We start from the raw sequence: 17,118 nt of genomic DNA, 5'->3' as shown, positions 1-17,118 counted from the left end.
GCTTTAGTTGCAATCCTTAATGTGTATATGACTACCCCTGGTATAAAAATTGTCCAGCATTCCATTTTATAATAAGTAGAGCACAGAGGAGTACTGCAGTCTTGTAACTGCTCTAAAATATGGAATTTCAAACCCTTTCATGTGGATATAGGCAAAGTATGCATAGTTATATCAAGCAATTTCCTACAGACAGGTTTTTGCAGCCCCTTCATGACCCTTTGACTTCCATGTAAGCCTGCCAAATTGCAATGGTCTACATAAATGGCTGTGGAGGAAGAAGTGGCCCCTATTTTTGCTTATGTCACCTGATGATGATCATTCATAGAATACTATGAGACTCATACCTCTCAACCTCTTAGCGCAAGAAATCTGGACAAAGCCAGACATAATGGGGGGACAAAGGCCTAAAATAGGGACACATTTTAAATTTTGCTCTTATAAACTTAGAAAGTTGTTAGAATAACAGGATTCGTGTTAACATGCATTTTTCTGAAGGACATGAAGTCTGAAACTTAAATGCATGTCATTATTTAGTGAATTTACTCCTTAGATCATCCCGGTGATTTGTCAAAAAAACACATTTTCTTTTGAGGAAGACATAAAAAAATATGAGGCAAATATCTGGACATTCTGTAAAGATCGGTATTGTGGAGAGGTATGATGAGACTACCCCTCCCACAAAAGAACATGAGAAATTATAGTCATCAGTCTCCCTCCCGACCACTTATGTTGTTCTATATACAGTGAAAGCAAATACCACTTTTCTGCATACTAGTCTATCTCATACTGATCAATGTAACGGTTGTTCACATCTGTAGACTAAAGCTTTGTCTGTATAGAAAACCCTGTGAGTAGTTTTGTTTTGTTTGTTTGTTTGTTTACTGAAGTGTACACAGCCCACAAAATCTAGAAGTTTCAGTTTTCTAGTACATTTTTTTACAAATGTCTTATTCAGTCCATCCATCCTCAACTCCTTTTTCCCATTTTTAGACATGGGATCAGGGTGTCACTTCAACAGTGACAATCATCTAGGGCCAAGGTTTACACCACCAAGTGGCTAGCCCTGCCACTGTAGTTCATCCATACCACATGCTCTCAGACCTAGGGCCAATTTAGTGTGGAGGAAACCACAGCACCCAGAGAAAACCAATGTGAACACAAGGAGGACATGCAGACTCCTCACAAAAGGAACAACAGCCAATCCCAGGAAAAATGCCGGAAAGGCAAAACTGCTACGGTGGTTCTATAATGGTTCTGCCATGAAACATGCTCTGCAAGGAAATATCTCACCCATATTTCTAGCAGAAGACAAAAGAGTCAGGTTCATGCAAGACATAAAACTGGTGGATTCTTTGAGTCAGTTAGAAACTGAAGCAGGATTTCACAATATCAAAGTATATATACACTCTCGAGACTTAATACAAATTCTAGGGAAATCTCTGCAGTTGATCAGGGATTCCCTATGGGTATGTGACACAATTCTTTTCTGATTCACATTAAAACACGTCCTTCTAGTCAAAAAAGACTACATACATACATACATACATACATACATACATACATACAAATGTTTCAAGCACAGGCATTAATGCCCTTCTAGCTTGCCAATATACTAAAACACTTGTTCCCATAATAAATGTCCAGGCTGTTCTTAAAATATCTAAACTAGTACTTGCTTTAATGTAATTTGGTAGTCTGTTCCAAGCATCAGCTACTCTGTCAGAGAACCAATTAGTACATTTCTCATTCCTATAGAATCTTCTACATAGGTTATCTGATGATTCTATAGTAATTTTTGATAACCCCAAATATTCTCAGAGGTAGTTGTCTCTAAATGCCCTATATACCTGAATAAGATATCCTCTTAAATATCTGTAAGAGACACTGTACAAGTTCATGTATTTTAGTCTTTCATAATAACTTAGATTTTCACATCCATGGATGCCCTTGGTATATTTCCGCTGTACTCTTTCCAGTTTATTCATTCTTGTTTTCCTATAGGGTTTCCATATTGTTATTCCATACTCAAGTTTTGCTCTAATGTAACTAACAAACAATGGCTTCATTATGTTTGATTTCCTAGACTTTATAAATCTTTTTATACAACCTATAGTTCTATAACTATCATTAGCCAATTAGTTGATATGATTAGAAAAACTCATAGCTGAATCTACCCATATACCCAGGTCGTTAAATGAGTCTACAGTTTCAATCACTGTGTGCTGTATTAAATATTCACATTTCAGTTTATGTCTCCCAAATCTCATATGCTTAGTTTTTGATATATTTATCAATATATTATTCTCTTGTGCCCAAATGGTCAATTTAGTCAAATTATTTTGCAGACAAGCCTTATCTGTAACACTTGTAATCAGTTTACCCAATTTCAGGTCATCAGCATATAGACTGTATAACACCTCAGATGATAAAGTAAGGTCTGAAAGATACAATCTAAACAAGTAAGGGTTTAGGACAGAGCCCTGTGGGACACCTTGACTGTAACCAAGGATTTCACCTGTCCAGTTGGTGTGTGATACTTGCCATGTCCTATCTGTAAGCCATGCAGCTATCCATCTTATCAACAGTACATCAATACCTAGTTGTACAAATTTAAGGATCAGTGTTTTGTGTATGACCCTGTCAAATGCTGAAGTTAAACCTATATAAATCACATCACAGCACAATTTTTCATTCATAGCTGTTATATTGTTATAGAACATCATGTTACAGGTGGTAATAGATCTATTTTCAACATATCCATGTGATATATGGTTTCAAATCCCAACCTATCCATTTATGATAATAACTTATCCAGTATTACCTTCTCCATTATTTTCTACAACATGAAAGTAGACTTAAGGGTCTATATGATTCTGGGTTTGTCCTACTCCCCTTTCCCTTAAAGAGAGGTGTAATAAGTGCATGTCTTCAATCTTGAGGAATCTCCCCATATTTATATGACCTAGTGAATAACAGATATAATGGGAGTGTAAATTCATGCTGAAGTGTTCTCAGGTCATTGTTACTTATTCTGTCTCCTCCCTATGCTTTGTTTGGATCCAGTTTTCACAGTTCTTTCTCAATATAATCTAATTTGATTCCAGTATCTGGGGTTACCTGGATGTCACTAGGACAACTTACCACCCCTTTTGTGGAGCCAAACTGTTTTGCATAAGATTTTGTAAATATATCTATAATCTGTTGTGTCTGAGAATACATTTTAGAATCTGCACACAGTTTATCAGTTTGTGTATCTTTACTCATTCCACATCTTATGTATCTATAAAAAAGGTTTCCTATTATGCTCAATATCTTTATAGAAATTTTCTTCAAATTTTTCTTGATCTTGTCTAACACTATGCTTAATCTGTTTGTCCAGCTTGTTTATTTCAGCTTTCAAAGTTGTAGTTCGACCTGTCTTCCATTTCTTATATTTTTTGTCTCTCACCTTAATCAGGTATCTTGTTCTTATGGAAATATATCACCCTGATGTTGTATGCCTAGATCCTGGTGTTAAACATTTTTTGAATTTTTGCACTCATAATTTCTCTTTCAAAACTTTCCACATTCCATCTGCAGTTTTTTCCACTGAACACCTCACTCCAGTTGGTTTTATATAGTAACTGTTTTGCTTCCCTATAATCTGTAATTAACCTTCTGTGCATTGGCTTAGATTTCAGTTTGGCAGAATTATCTAGCAACAAATTAACCTTAATAACCCCATGATCACTGCACATCAATGGTGGTAAAACTTGACTTGAAGTTACAGTAATTTCTTTGGGAACACAAACAATATCTAGTATATTCCATCCCCTGGTAGTTTTTTTTTACAATCTGAAGCATTTGTTGTTCCTGAATATACTCTATGAATAACGTCTTTACTAACGTTGTTAAATCAATATTATTCCAGTCTGTTTCTGGTAAATTTAAGTCCCCAGCTAATATTATTCTTCCCTCCTGTGTTTCTTGTAAGAAATGTATGAATTCCTCTAGGTCATCTGCACTTGACTTTGGTGGTCTATACACTTCAACAATTGTTATATGTTCCGGGCTTGTCTTTATTGTCACAGTTACACATTCTATAGTATTGGTGTTATCACTGAACATGTAATAATCACAGGTCTCATAGCTATCTTTAATCCCTATCATCCTGCATATACTATGGTTCTAGCTAAGCTAGACACTCTGGCCTCCATCAGGGACACAGCAGAAAAAAATGCATATACCATTTAAGGAAAGAAGAAACAGTAATCACCTACTGGCTTTCCTTCCACCTTGAGCCCTCTGGCACCCAGTCTGCAAACTGAACACAAGTCACGGTCATCACAGGTACTGCCTCTCCAACTGTGTCACTGGGCTGGTTAAGATAGCTAACAAATTAAACATAAAAAGATCTAACACATATTTTCACAGTGTTTTCCTCCCTAGACTAATTAACCTCCATTACTGTGATAACTGTAAAAAGCAGGAGTTTATTACCACAATAATCAGTCATAGTTTTTCAGTCCACCTTTTCTACCCTCTTTTCCTTATATTCCATAGAATATACCAGAACAAGCTAGCTCTCTTCTTTTATAGAAAATACTTCTCTCCTTACCTATTCTCTTCCAGCTTTCAGAATCCACCATCATTGAATCTCCTACTACCGTGCAACTTCTTGTTTCCTTCTTTGTTGTAACTTCCCCACAACCTGACATCTATAAAATACAGATTCCAGTACTTGATTAGGCTACTCTTCAGCTTATCCTCCAATATTCACCTCCTACTGTGCCATCTTTCATCTTACCATGAGTCAGTAATATCTCTAAACATCTCTCCAACTCTGTCCCAACCACCTTTCCATACTTCCTCTTTATACCCTCTACACATTGCACCAAACCTATTTAATATTGCCCCTCATCTTTATTCCAAATATAGGCTGATTAATTGTACTTCATCTCAAACTAAAACAATATTAAGTTCAAGAATCCTGTCCAAAAAACAAGTATGCATAATTCCCCAATATACTAAAATCATTCTAGGAGGAGATGTACACCCTAATCCTGGCCCCATCTACCACAATGAACACAAAGATAATTCTCTCCCACACACTTCTGTTACCCAACAACAGGCAATCCCCAACACTGGTGATCCAATTTTTGCTGCAATACGTTAGAATTACAAGAAATAAAACTGCTTAACTACATGCCTGGATTACCCAACATAAGCATGATGCTCTCGGTGTAATTGAACCTTGGCTTAAACACAGCGTAAATTACTCCAAAGTTATACCTCCTGGCTATAATAGCATCCACAATGACCATATAAAGAAGGAAAGTGGTGGTATTGCTTTAATATTTCCCAATTCATATGACATTTCCCCCTACAGCAAATCAACACCAAAATTCAGTTCAGCAGAGCTTCTTATTGCTTTCCTCAAAAATAAACAATCATAAACAAATATGTATTATTGTCCTTTATATCCCTCCTGGTGACAATACAGCTATACTGGAAGATATCCTACATTGGATATCCATAACATTTCCACAGGTAAACGTATTACTAGGTGATGTAAATGTTAATTGGTTGGACATAAACTCTAATTCCCCTGCATCTAGCATGAACTTGTATGGTTCCACAAAACTAATTAATAGCCCCACACATTATAGCAAATCAACAAATGTTTTATTACTACTATCAGATCCTAGCAAATATTCTGCCACAGGTACAATGTCAGACTCTCTCAGTGATCATCTCCCAATCTGTATAACCAGACATCTCAGACATCCAGTTAAATAACGTATTTATAAAACAACAACCAACCCTTCCAAGTTTAACCCAGAAATGTTCATTACTACACTATCACCTATTAACTGGAATTTCATAAAAATCCTCCCGTTAGATAATGCTGTAATTGAATTCAGTACAGATCTTCTAAATATCCTCAATAGCCTTGCACCCCCTAGAAGGAAAAGACTGAAAACAAATAATGCAATTTGGCTATCCAAGAAGAGTAGAATGTTAATGCAGGTTAGAGAAAAAGCATGGAAAGAATGGCAAAATTATGAAACACCTCAATATCTTGAAAACTTCAAAATGCTTTGCAATCGTACTAAAAAGCAAATAAATGAAGATAAAAATATATACTATAACAACTTTCAGAATAAAACCAAGCACAACCCCAAACATTTTTGGACCTCCATTAAAGAAATCTTACATTTCTTCCAAAAATTCAGCCCAAACCCCTCTCCAAATAACTCACCACTTGAAACTGCAATACAGTTCAATGCTTATTGTATAGATTGTATATCATCTCTAACCAAGAATTCCTTAACGTCTAATCTCAACCCTGCCCAACAGCCACATATCACCACATCCACGTTCACCTTCAAACCTATGTCCACATCCTATATAAAACTACTCTTAAACAAACTTAATCTATGCTGTTCTTCAGCTAATGACCTTTCAAGCGAGTACCAAAAACAGCAGCCAGTAACATTGCCTATCCTGTCTCAATCCTTATAAATAGGTCAGTCCAGGTATCCCAAGTTCTCTCTATCTTGAAAGTCACACATTATCCCTCTGCACAAAAGAGGAAATTCAACAGACATTATTAACTTTAGACCTATAGCAATCTTATTTTCCCCTCACCAAAAATACTTGAAAATTTTATTCAAAATCACTTGTTCATAGGTTCTTAGGAGGTTACTAGGCTACTGGCCTTAGGGCCTTTATAAGCCTAGCTATGTTATACCCTTGTTCCCTTATTGACCAAGTTGTATGGTCTATATTTGCAGCGCGAGTCTATGATCAGCACTGACTGCCCTTATCCAAGAGGGACATATGTGGCATCCTTGGGGTAAATTTACAGTTTCCCATCCAGTTGTCTAAATTACACTTAAATAGGGTCATTGAGAGCTCAGTTTTATGTGCATTGGGGGTTTGTTCCAGAAGAGTGACTATCTTTGGGAGACATATCTGTCTCTCCAGCATGTCTTTTAATGTCGCAGGCTAGGTTAAGATCCCTAGACTGAGTGAATCTTGTCCCATTTGACTTGTGGATGTGCAGCATTTCCCTTACGGCAGATTCCAAGACTGCTCTGTAGACCAGGCAGAACTCACCTCTCAGCAGCCTATAAAATACAGAGTACAGTGACAGGTCATTCAATCTGTCCATGATGGCCATGTGTTGAAGGCCCTGAACTTTTTTGGTGAGAAATCTCTGAGGTCTCTCCAGCTACTGCAGGTATCTGGTGAGGTACATACAGAAGGGATCATTATACTCTGTTAGTGGTCTGATGAGGGATGAGTACAGGGGAATTATAACATCCTTAGCTCTGGATGTGTTGCCCTTACTTATCAGATGTGCAGCATAGAAGGCCTTCCTTACCACTGTGGACACATGGTGATCGAAGTTAAGGTAGATATAAACTAGCCTTCCTCTGCTAAATCAGTTCCTTTGCTGAGTCAGTTCCCTCTTGTTTCATAGAGCCACAGGGTTTGAGCTAAGGGGGGTACTGTTAATATTGTAATTTTCAGGGACTTCCCCTTTGCCGAAAGGGATGATAATGCATTATTTTACATTTATTTAATTCTGTGGCTTTGGCACCAATCATTTGTCTGTATAAGCCCTTTTTGTAGTATGTCAACATCATTAGTGGACTCAATGATTGCACCCAGTTTGCAGTCATTGGCAAACTTGGTAAGCCACAGGCCATCTATTTTCACCTGGACTTCTGATAAATAGATTACAAACAGTAGGAGGCCCAGCACAGATCCTTGTGGTACACCACTGGTAACTGGTCTTCTGGTAAAGGTGGAGGCCCCAACTTTGACTATATGTGTTCTGTCAGTGAGCCAGTTGGCTACCCATCTAGTGACATATGGGTTAATTCCCAGGTGGGTGAGTTTCTCAGTGATGCCTGAGTGGGGGATTGTGTCAAAAGCCTTGGCTAAGTCAAGATAGGCTGTATGTACATGACATTCTCGAAGAAGTCCACCAGGTTTAATATGCATGATCTAACCTTAAAGAAGCCAAATTGGGTCTGACCAAGAGTATGAAGGTCACCTATGTCTTTGTTGATAAGGTCCATGATGATTCACTCCATGGCCTTGCAAATAAGACTGGTTAGGCTTATGGGCCTATAGTTCCCAGGGTCGGTTGATGGACTCCCTTTGTGCAAAGAAATTACCGTTGCTGTTTTCCACTTTGCTGGGACAAAGCCAGTACTTAGACTGTGGTTGAAGAGAGTGCCAAGTGGTTCCACTAGGTCCTGTTTTAGACCATTTACTAAGCAGCCTGGGATGTTATCTGGTCCCATAGAGGCTGTGTTTTTGGCCATTGAGAGTGCAGTTATGACCTGCTCTTTGGATATACTAGGTAGAAGACTGGTGACAAGTATGCTTTGGGGTATGTCTGGTGGGGACGGGGTGAGGTTTGTGCCAAATCTGCCTGGTAGCAGGTTGGTGATGTCCACAGGGTCATTATAAGTGGTTCTGTCCACTACTAGTTTGGCACAGAGCTGGGCCTTCCCTTTTAGATTTCTGATGTCGCTAAAGAATGCCTTGTGATTATTCTTAGCTAGAGATGCTAGTTTATCTTTGTAATTGACTTTAGAGGACTTTACAAGATATCTAATTTGCTTGTTGAAGCTGTGGAGGGTGTTCTTCCTCTGCTGAGTTAGTTCCCTCTTGTTCTTAGACATTAGTTTCTTTCTCTTGTTGTATAACCTATTTATGCTTGATGTCCACCAGGGTGGCTTGTTTTTTGTGAGGACATTGTTTTGATCCGTTCAGGTACAACCGAGTTTATACGTTTGTATAGGTGTTTATACAGGGCATTTGTGTACACTTCTGTGTAGGAGTCATTGTTAACAATGGTAGCAGGGGGATTTGAAATTACTCATGCCATCACTTAGCAGGCTATAGTTTCCTTTAGAGAAATGTTTCATCCATTTTTCTCTTCGGGGGGGGGGGGTCAGGTATGATCATTACATCGAATGAGACTGATTTATGATCAGACCTTACCATGGAGGGCAACACATAGAGGGTAGTGAAGAGACCTTATGTTGGTGAGTACTAAGTCTAGGATATTTGGGCCCCTTGTGAAGGTGCAGACTATTTATTCCAGAGTATTTTTATTAACAAAGTAACAAAGTCCGGGAACCTTAGGGCATGGGTTTTTGTGCTCATAAATGATTCCCAGTCAATAAAAGGATAGTTGAAATTACCCATGACCAAGGTGTTTGGCTGTATAGTGAGTGACTCAAGTAGGTCCAGGTAGGCAGAGTGGTTCTCGTGGTTCATGGTGGGGACCTATACCTAACAATGATATGGAATGAGATTTTACCTACAGTTAGTTGGACTTGGAGTAGTTCTAGGGAATCATACTGTTTCATCAGTCTTAAGGTGTATTTGTCTTTAATGAAGATGAACACATCTCCACCTTTGGTTCTTTCATGCTAGTTTTGAGATCTGAACATGTGGAAAACCTTGTAGCCTTGCATAGACGGGGTGCTCTCTGCGGCCTGCAGGAAGAACCTCTTATGCCCTACACAACATGGCTTCCATGCTTCCCATAGTACTAGCACAGCCCTTCTAACCTATATAGATACTGCCAATAAAGCTAGAGATAATGGCAAACTAGTCTTGTCTTTATTTCTAGACTTGTAGAAAGCCTTCAAAACAGTTTGTCACAGCAAACACCTATTTCAAATGTCCTCACTAGGTCTCTCTCAGCCCATCTTTCTGTAATTCAAAAGCTACCTGTCCAATAGGTATCAGACAGTAAAATGGCACTGCATGCTCTCTCCTTACCTCGCACTCACCACTGGTGTACCACAAGGCTTTACCTTTGGTCCCCTCCTCTTTAACATTTTCACCAACACCCTCTATACATTCACACAGCAGGCCACTCTAATACAATACACAGATGATTCCACTCTCATTTGCACATCTGACAACATGGTACACCTCAAAAAATTACTCAGGAAGCTTTAACAACCACTGAAACATGACTTCATAACTCAAAACTCATGCTCAATCCAAAAAAGACCAATCTACTACTTTTTCCCCCAAATCCCTCTCTCATGAAAAAACACAATTTAAATTCATTTCTCTTGATAATATGACTATTGAAGTCTTTTCTTGTAGCACACTATTAGGGCTGATAGTGGATGATAAGCTTACATTCAACCTGCATATACAAAATTGCATAAGAAAAACTCATCAAAAACTAGGGATGCTTTACAGAGCAAAGCTTACATTCAACATGCATATACAAAATTGCATAAGAAAAATTCATCAAAAACTAGGGATGCTTTACAGAGGTTCATAGGTGTGTACTAGGCTAATGGTCCTGGACCCTATATAAATCTAGCCTTAGAAGATTCCCTGGCATCATGACGCCCAAAGTTAGTTACCAGTGCCCCTGTCAAGCAAGGCCTCTGAAGTGATCCCCAGGGTGAACTTCCTATTGCCCATCCACTTGTCAAGATTTCTCTTAAAGAGGCCAGTGAAGTGCTCTGCTTGACATGAATGGGAAGTTTGTTCCAGAGTATGGGAAATCTCTGGGTTAGGAACCTGTCCCCTTCTGTTTATTGTGATAATGAGGTTTAGGTCCCTGGAGCGTGTGGCACGGAGCAATTGGGATTTCTTTAGGTGTAGCATATCTAGCAGCTCTGGGTAAGACATGGCTTTGTAGGTCAAGCAGAGATCACCTCTAAGTAGGTGATAAGAGACAGAGTGTAGCTGGAGTTTTTTGAGTCTGTCCATATAGGGCATGTGTCTAAGGCCTAAGATCCTCTTAGTGAGGTATTTTTGTGGCCTTTCCAGTTGTTGTAGGTGTCTAGTGAGGTACATACCAAATAGAGCATTGTATTCTTTTATAGGTCGAATAAAAGATGAGTAGAGAGGGATTATGACCTCTTTCTTCCTGGATGAGAAACCTTATATAATGAGATGTGCCACATAGAAGGACTTTCTGACTACAGTGGCAATGTGGTTATCAAAGGAGAGGTTGTGTCCCCAGGTTTCTTATCACACTTTCAGTGTTTAGTGGACTACCGCCTTTGTGGTAGTTCATGGGCACCAAATTTTTTCCAAAGGGAATGACAATGCACTTTTGGCATTGAGCTTAAGGCCATGATTCTAGCACCAGTCATTGGTGTCAGTGAGGCCTTTTTGTAGAATGACTGCATCAGTTGGAGAATCAATAATGCCTCCCAGTTTGCAATCATCTGTGAACCTGGTCAGACAGAGTCCCTTTGTGTTAGCTTGAACTTCAGAGAAGTAGATGCCAAACAGGAGAGGACCTAGGACTGATCCCTGTGGGACACCACTTGTAACTGGTCGGTAGTCAGATTTGGAGTCCGCTACTTTCACAGTGTGGGTTCTATCAGTGAGTCAGTTGACAACCCATCTTATGACATAGGAGTTTACACCTAGTTTAGTGAGTCTATCTACAATTCCTGAGTGAGGGATGGTGTTGAAGGCCTTGGCAAGATCTAGGTAGGCTGTGTGAACTACCTTGCCCTCATCCACAGCTCTGGTGACAGACTTAAAGAAGTCTATCAGGTTGAGCAGGAATGATCTACCTTTCACAAACCCAAACTGCATGGGGTCCAGAGTTTGGAGATTTCTTATGTCCTTATTTATAAGGTCCATGATGATGCGTTCCATAGCCTTACATATCAGACTCGTCAGACTAATGGGGTGGTAGTTCCCAGGGTCTGTAGTCACTCCCCCCTTTGTGGAGTGGGATGACTGTAGCAGTGTGCCATTCGGTAGGAACAAAGCCTGAAATGAGGCTGCAATTGAACAGGATACTCAGGTGTGGTGCCAGTTCACTTTGTAATTCATGTAGAACACAGCTAGGGATATTATCAGGTCCCATGAAAGCTGTATTCTTGGCTTTTGACAGTGCAGTTTCTACCTGTGTAGCTGTGATAATAGGGACTTGGCATTCCTCAGGTATTGTAATAGGCCCTTTAGGGGTGAAAGGTGGGTAAAGTTCGCACTGAACCTGTTGGCCAATATGTTGGCAATATCAGTTGGTTCTGTATGTGTATTACCATTGTGCTGTACAGAGCAGATCTAAGTATTGCCATATAGATTCTTGACATAGCTATAGAATGCCTTGTGGTTGTCTTTAGAATCTGCAGCAATTTTGTTTTCGTACCTAGCTTTAGAGGATTTGATGATGGATCTCAGTTTTTTGCTGAGGCTAACAAGGGAGTTTTTCCAGTCTTCGGAATTCACCCTTTTCTGCAACAGTTTTTTCCTTATGTTGTAGAGTTTGTTTATGGTGGGGGACCACAAGATTGGCTTCCTTTTTTTGAAGGAGAGCATCTTGGTTCTGTTTGATATGGCCCGTTCCATGCACTTGTGTATGTGCTCATACAGTGCAGAGCCAAAAACTTCCTCACTGACGCAACTAAAACTATACTTTCCACTGCTTATCTGGATAGATGGATTTGTAATGTATTTCTAGTGATTACATTTAGGAATTCAAAAACTTGATGAACTGTATATATACATTATTATGATAGGTTGGGTATTATTATTTTATTATTTTAATGTTTATAGATTACAAAATATAAGCATTACATCAGTGAAACTACCGTTAATGAGTTGAATTATTCAGTAGTTACTGCTTATAAATATGAATGGGACGATTTTATTGGTGGAAATGAGAGTGAATATTTATAAAAGGCTGGCCATTGCATGTATGAATTGTTCTGATGAAGCTCAGGAGATTCCTGGGTGAAAGCGCTTAAAGTGGATTATATATTGTATTTGTTTCAATAAATAGTGGATGTTCCGTGATTCTGCACTGTTGTTTTTACTTCTTTGAATATATGTGAAATTGGCAGATACACAACAGGAAAAATATTCATCATCTGTGTAGTCCTCAAACAATGCATCAGCACAATGAAAGGTAGAGAACGGTGAAATAATCTAACTGGAATATTTAGGACGAGAAAAGTAGTTCAGAAAAATGGAAACGTAAACAGGATTTGAAATATGATTTATATGATGTTTTAATAGAATATGGGGATATTTATGTTGTACTATCTTTTGGTGACCAGATTTATTTTATATCTATAATCTTGTTTTCATGTACAGAATATGCTTGCATTTGTACATCTACATGTACAGAATTTTCATTTTAATGTTATTTTGCAAAGCAGTGTATTTTATGTATTTATATTTGTTTAATGGGGTAGTGGGGTAGTGCACTGATCAATACTGACCAATTTTATTTGAAGGCTGGTGCTTAATCTAGCTGAGCAAATCAAAAAGAGTCATAATCAGTGATGAGTATACAGTGGTGAAAAGCTTCAGCAGGTATATAACAGTAATGTACAACAATAGGTATTCATTCACTAATAGAACATTGTCAGGTGTATGACAGCTACAACAACTACAAGGATAACTGAGATAAAGGCTGCATCGGATATACATCAGTCAAAATCGTCAATGTGAGCAAAGTGATGAAAACTTGAAACCAGTCTGAAGCACTCACAACTGGTAGACTATGTAATGGAGTGAAATCTGAAAAACATGACAGCAATATACCTACAGTGACCAAAAATCTGCAAATTGTAATAAACTGAAATATGTATTAGAGATTGGCAACCAAAACTGCAACTGGCAAACTGCCGTAACAATTGCTACAGCTATACACTGCTAAAAGAGTACAATGTGTATAAAACAGTCAACAATTATACAATAAGGCCTGTACAGCTGAATAGAGGCAATAATACCGCAACAAATGCATAGCAGTCAAAAGCTGTAACAGGTAACAGGTACTGTGACAAAAACTGCAGCAGGTACATAATAGTTAACATATATGGTGGGTACGTAGAGATTAAAATTGTAAGCGTGTACAAACCACAAACTACAATGGGTCTGCATGTTTAGAAATGAAGCAATCATAAAGATGTGAAAATGCAGACCTTGTACTTTAGTCATGAACAGTACAGAGCAGTCAAGAATGTAACAGCTATGTTATAGATGTATAGTCAAAATGCAAAAAGTATAAAAAAAGTACAGTATCTAAGTTGTAAAGCATCTTCTGCATTAAAAATCTACAACAAAACATAGTTTAAGAAGTCTCTACATTTTAATACTTAAGCTGAGATTTGGTCCTACACCTCATTTACAGCTAATGATACATTTCATAGAAATAGCATTTTTAGTTTTATTCAGATAATTGAAAATAAAGTGCTTGTGTACCATAGCAATACAAAGTAGTTTACTGTCATTTCTGGACCTTTCTTTCATTGTATTTTTCATTTATGTATTTGCTTATTTTTAACAAAAGCTGGCCTTCAGGACTTTGAATTATCAGCATTGGTAAAGGACCAGATTGAAGGTCTGTCTACTCTGGCAATATCCATGATTCCACAGAAGACATTTGCTGTAAGTGTTCCAGTACTGTAAGACTATGGAGTGCAGTGGTTCAGTGGCATATGCTTTGTTGTGAAGTTTCAGTTTCACTCTAAGAACATCTGTACTTCTTTTAAATATCTGATGGTTATTAAGTTAATTTTATTCAGTATATTGACATAAACAACTCAGTTTTCATGCCTCGAAACAATGCTGCACATCATGATCTCATAAAATCAAAAGAAGTTTTGTCTCTGCTAATATTAATAATTTGGAACATACCACCCCTCCCCCAAACCCTAATCTGGTGGCATGAAGAAAAATCTGGGGAGTATGTGGTGAACATGTCCAATATAACCCATAACTGGTAGAATAGTCATGAGTATCAGGAAACCACGTGTTTGCATAAAGAGGACAAAAAATTTCATGGACACCACTGTCCTCCAGTTAAAGATAGGGGACACAGTTTGGTCTGTTATTGCCCTTTATTATAAAGAGTTACTACACAGTTTGTCTAATGCAGTTCTCCACATAGTTTGACCAATGAGCATTTCTGGAACTTCATTTTTTCAAAGTCAGAAAGAGAGGCACAAAAGCTTTGTTTTTTGACCCCTTCATTCTGAATACAACACTTGCAGAGATGTGGGATTCTGTTGTTAGATATGCACATCTTGTACTATTGGGGAAGTGAACACATTTTATGGTAAGTGTTGAAGGTACAAATCACAGAATGCTTTTCTTACACCTACAGCACAAGATATTGCACTTGTCAAATACCAGTCCCTCACATGCAACAGCTACCTGACATGTTTTGATTCTAGGGGTTAGGATTTTTTTCTTTTAAATTTTGTATAACATAATGTGCACATGGAAAAAACAAGTTCAAAATACAGGAAACTGATTTTTCATGTTTGCCATTTTTGAGAAAGAGTATACATATAAAAAGTTGCAGTCATTTTATAGACATTGTCCATCCGAACAATGTGTACCCATAATGCCCTGCTTTCATATTCTAATAATTGTCATATCTGTTATTTAAAATGTACAAAAATAACTTTATTATTTCTATTTTAGCTTAATGTCAAAGAAGTTAAATATATGTATACATGAAGCATTTCTTATATTGTAGAGGTTTGCATGTTGAACAACTTTTATACCCACAATAAATACTCTGTTATCTCTGTATTTTTAAAACTTGAAAAAATGATTTTCTGAAATTCCTTCACAAACTGCATCATTCTGTTATACAGTCAGTCTATCATTTATGTTGTATCTTTAGACATTTTAAAGTAGATATTTTACAGTAAAACAATATTAAAGTTTGTCTAGAAGTCACATGGTGTTTGGATTAGAATGTTTTGGAAATGTTCAAAAATGATGATTTTATGGTGTCAGATGGAGAAAACAAGATCAACTATATGGCAATGATCTTGGCAAAACAAATGGCAGTGAAGAAAAGAACTGGGTTACGGATGCTGTAATAGCTATGGCAGTTAGTCTGCATGGACTCAGATTGCTACCTAATAAGTTAATGTTGTGCACAAGGCAACTGGAAGGTAGTGGAGAGAAAATTTCTGAGCTGATGTTTTAAAAAATTCTGAGGCTATTTTATTAATGCAGCAACAATGTTGAGAAGTAAACATAAATTGACTGAAAGAATAGGGTTGGGAGGGTGGCCTAATGGTTAAGGTGTTTGCCTTACAAACACAAGGTGCAGGGTTTGAGTCTCACAAGGGATAATTGGCTAGGCTTAAAATGGTTCACAAGGACAGTTAGCTTAGTACTAATCTATGAAGCTATGAACATAAAGCCAAACAGTATATAGTGCTGATTCTGGAGGATAAAACTAGATGCTGAAATTTAACATTAACTGAATTTATAGAATGAGACAACATTTTGGATTGTTTCAATATTGTGAAGCTGAAAATGGCAAACTGTACTGGTTCCTCCAAAACAAAAAATCATTGGACATTGATAAGGTATAGTGTTCGTCTCTGACTACTGCAAATGGAGTCATGGGGAAGCTGCAGGTAATACTGGTGCAGTCTATGACATGGTATAAGGAATAAATGCTTTGATACATTTGTCAGACAGGTAAAAAGCGCTTTGCCAAGGGCAGACCTGCACATGTTGACCGTGATTTTTCTAACACTACACTTATATAAAGGGTAATCCGTGGTGGTGCAGCGGTAGCATTGTTGCCTCACAGCAAGAGGTTCTCCCGTTCGATTCTCAGCTGGAGTGTAGGGAGTGTCTTCTGTGTGGAGTCTGCATGTCCTCCCCTGCAGTTATATGAGCTTTCGAAAGACATGTGTAAATGGGCGTGCCTTCGTTGAAGGTTGGACGTCAAGCTGGCACCCCGGCGTTCATGAAAATCTACTGCCAATCATTAGCGGACCGGAGTTCTGCTGTGGTGACACCTAACCGGGAAAAGCCGAAAGACAAACAACAACAACACTTATACAAAGGCTTCAAGTTACTAACATTATAAGGGAGTGTCACCAATGGAACATAAAGCATAACTTGATATTTCCAGCACTGCTGTAGGTATTTCTTCCTACAGGAAGTGTGAAGACGTTTATTTATTCACAATTTCCTACAGATAGTATTAAGGGTAGACTCAGTTGCAGTCTGATTCTCAAAGGTGCATGGATGAAGATGAGTAGCAAAATGAAGATTATCTGGAGGGTTATTTTTAATATTTTATGTGTAAAAATGTACATTGGTTAATAAAAAATGTATATGGTT

Source organism: Protopterus annectens, chromosome 7.part0, assembly GCF_019279795.1.
Source record: "Protopterus annectens isolate FY-2018-M chromosome 7.part0, PAN1.0, whole genome shotgun sequence".
NCBI classification, from domain to species: domain Eukaryota; kingdom Metazoa; phylum Chordata; order Ceratodontiformes; family Protopteridae; genus Protopterus; species Protopterus annectens.
This window is presented reverse-complemented; position numbering follows the sequence as displayed.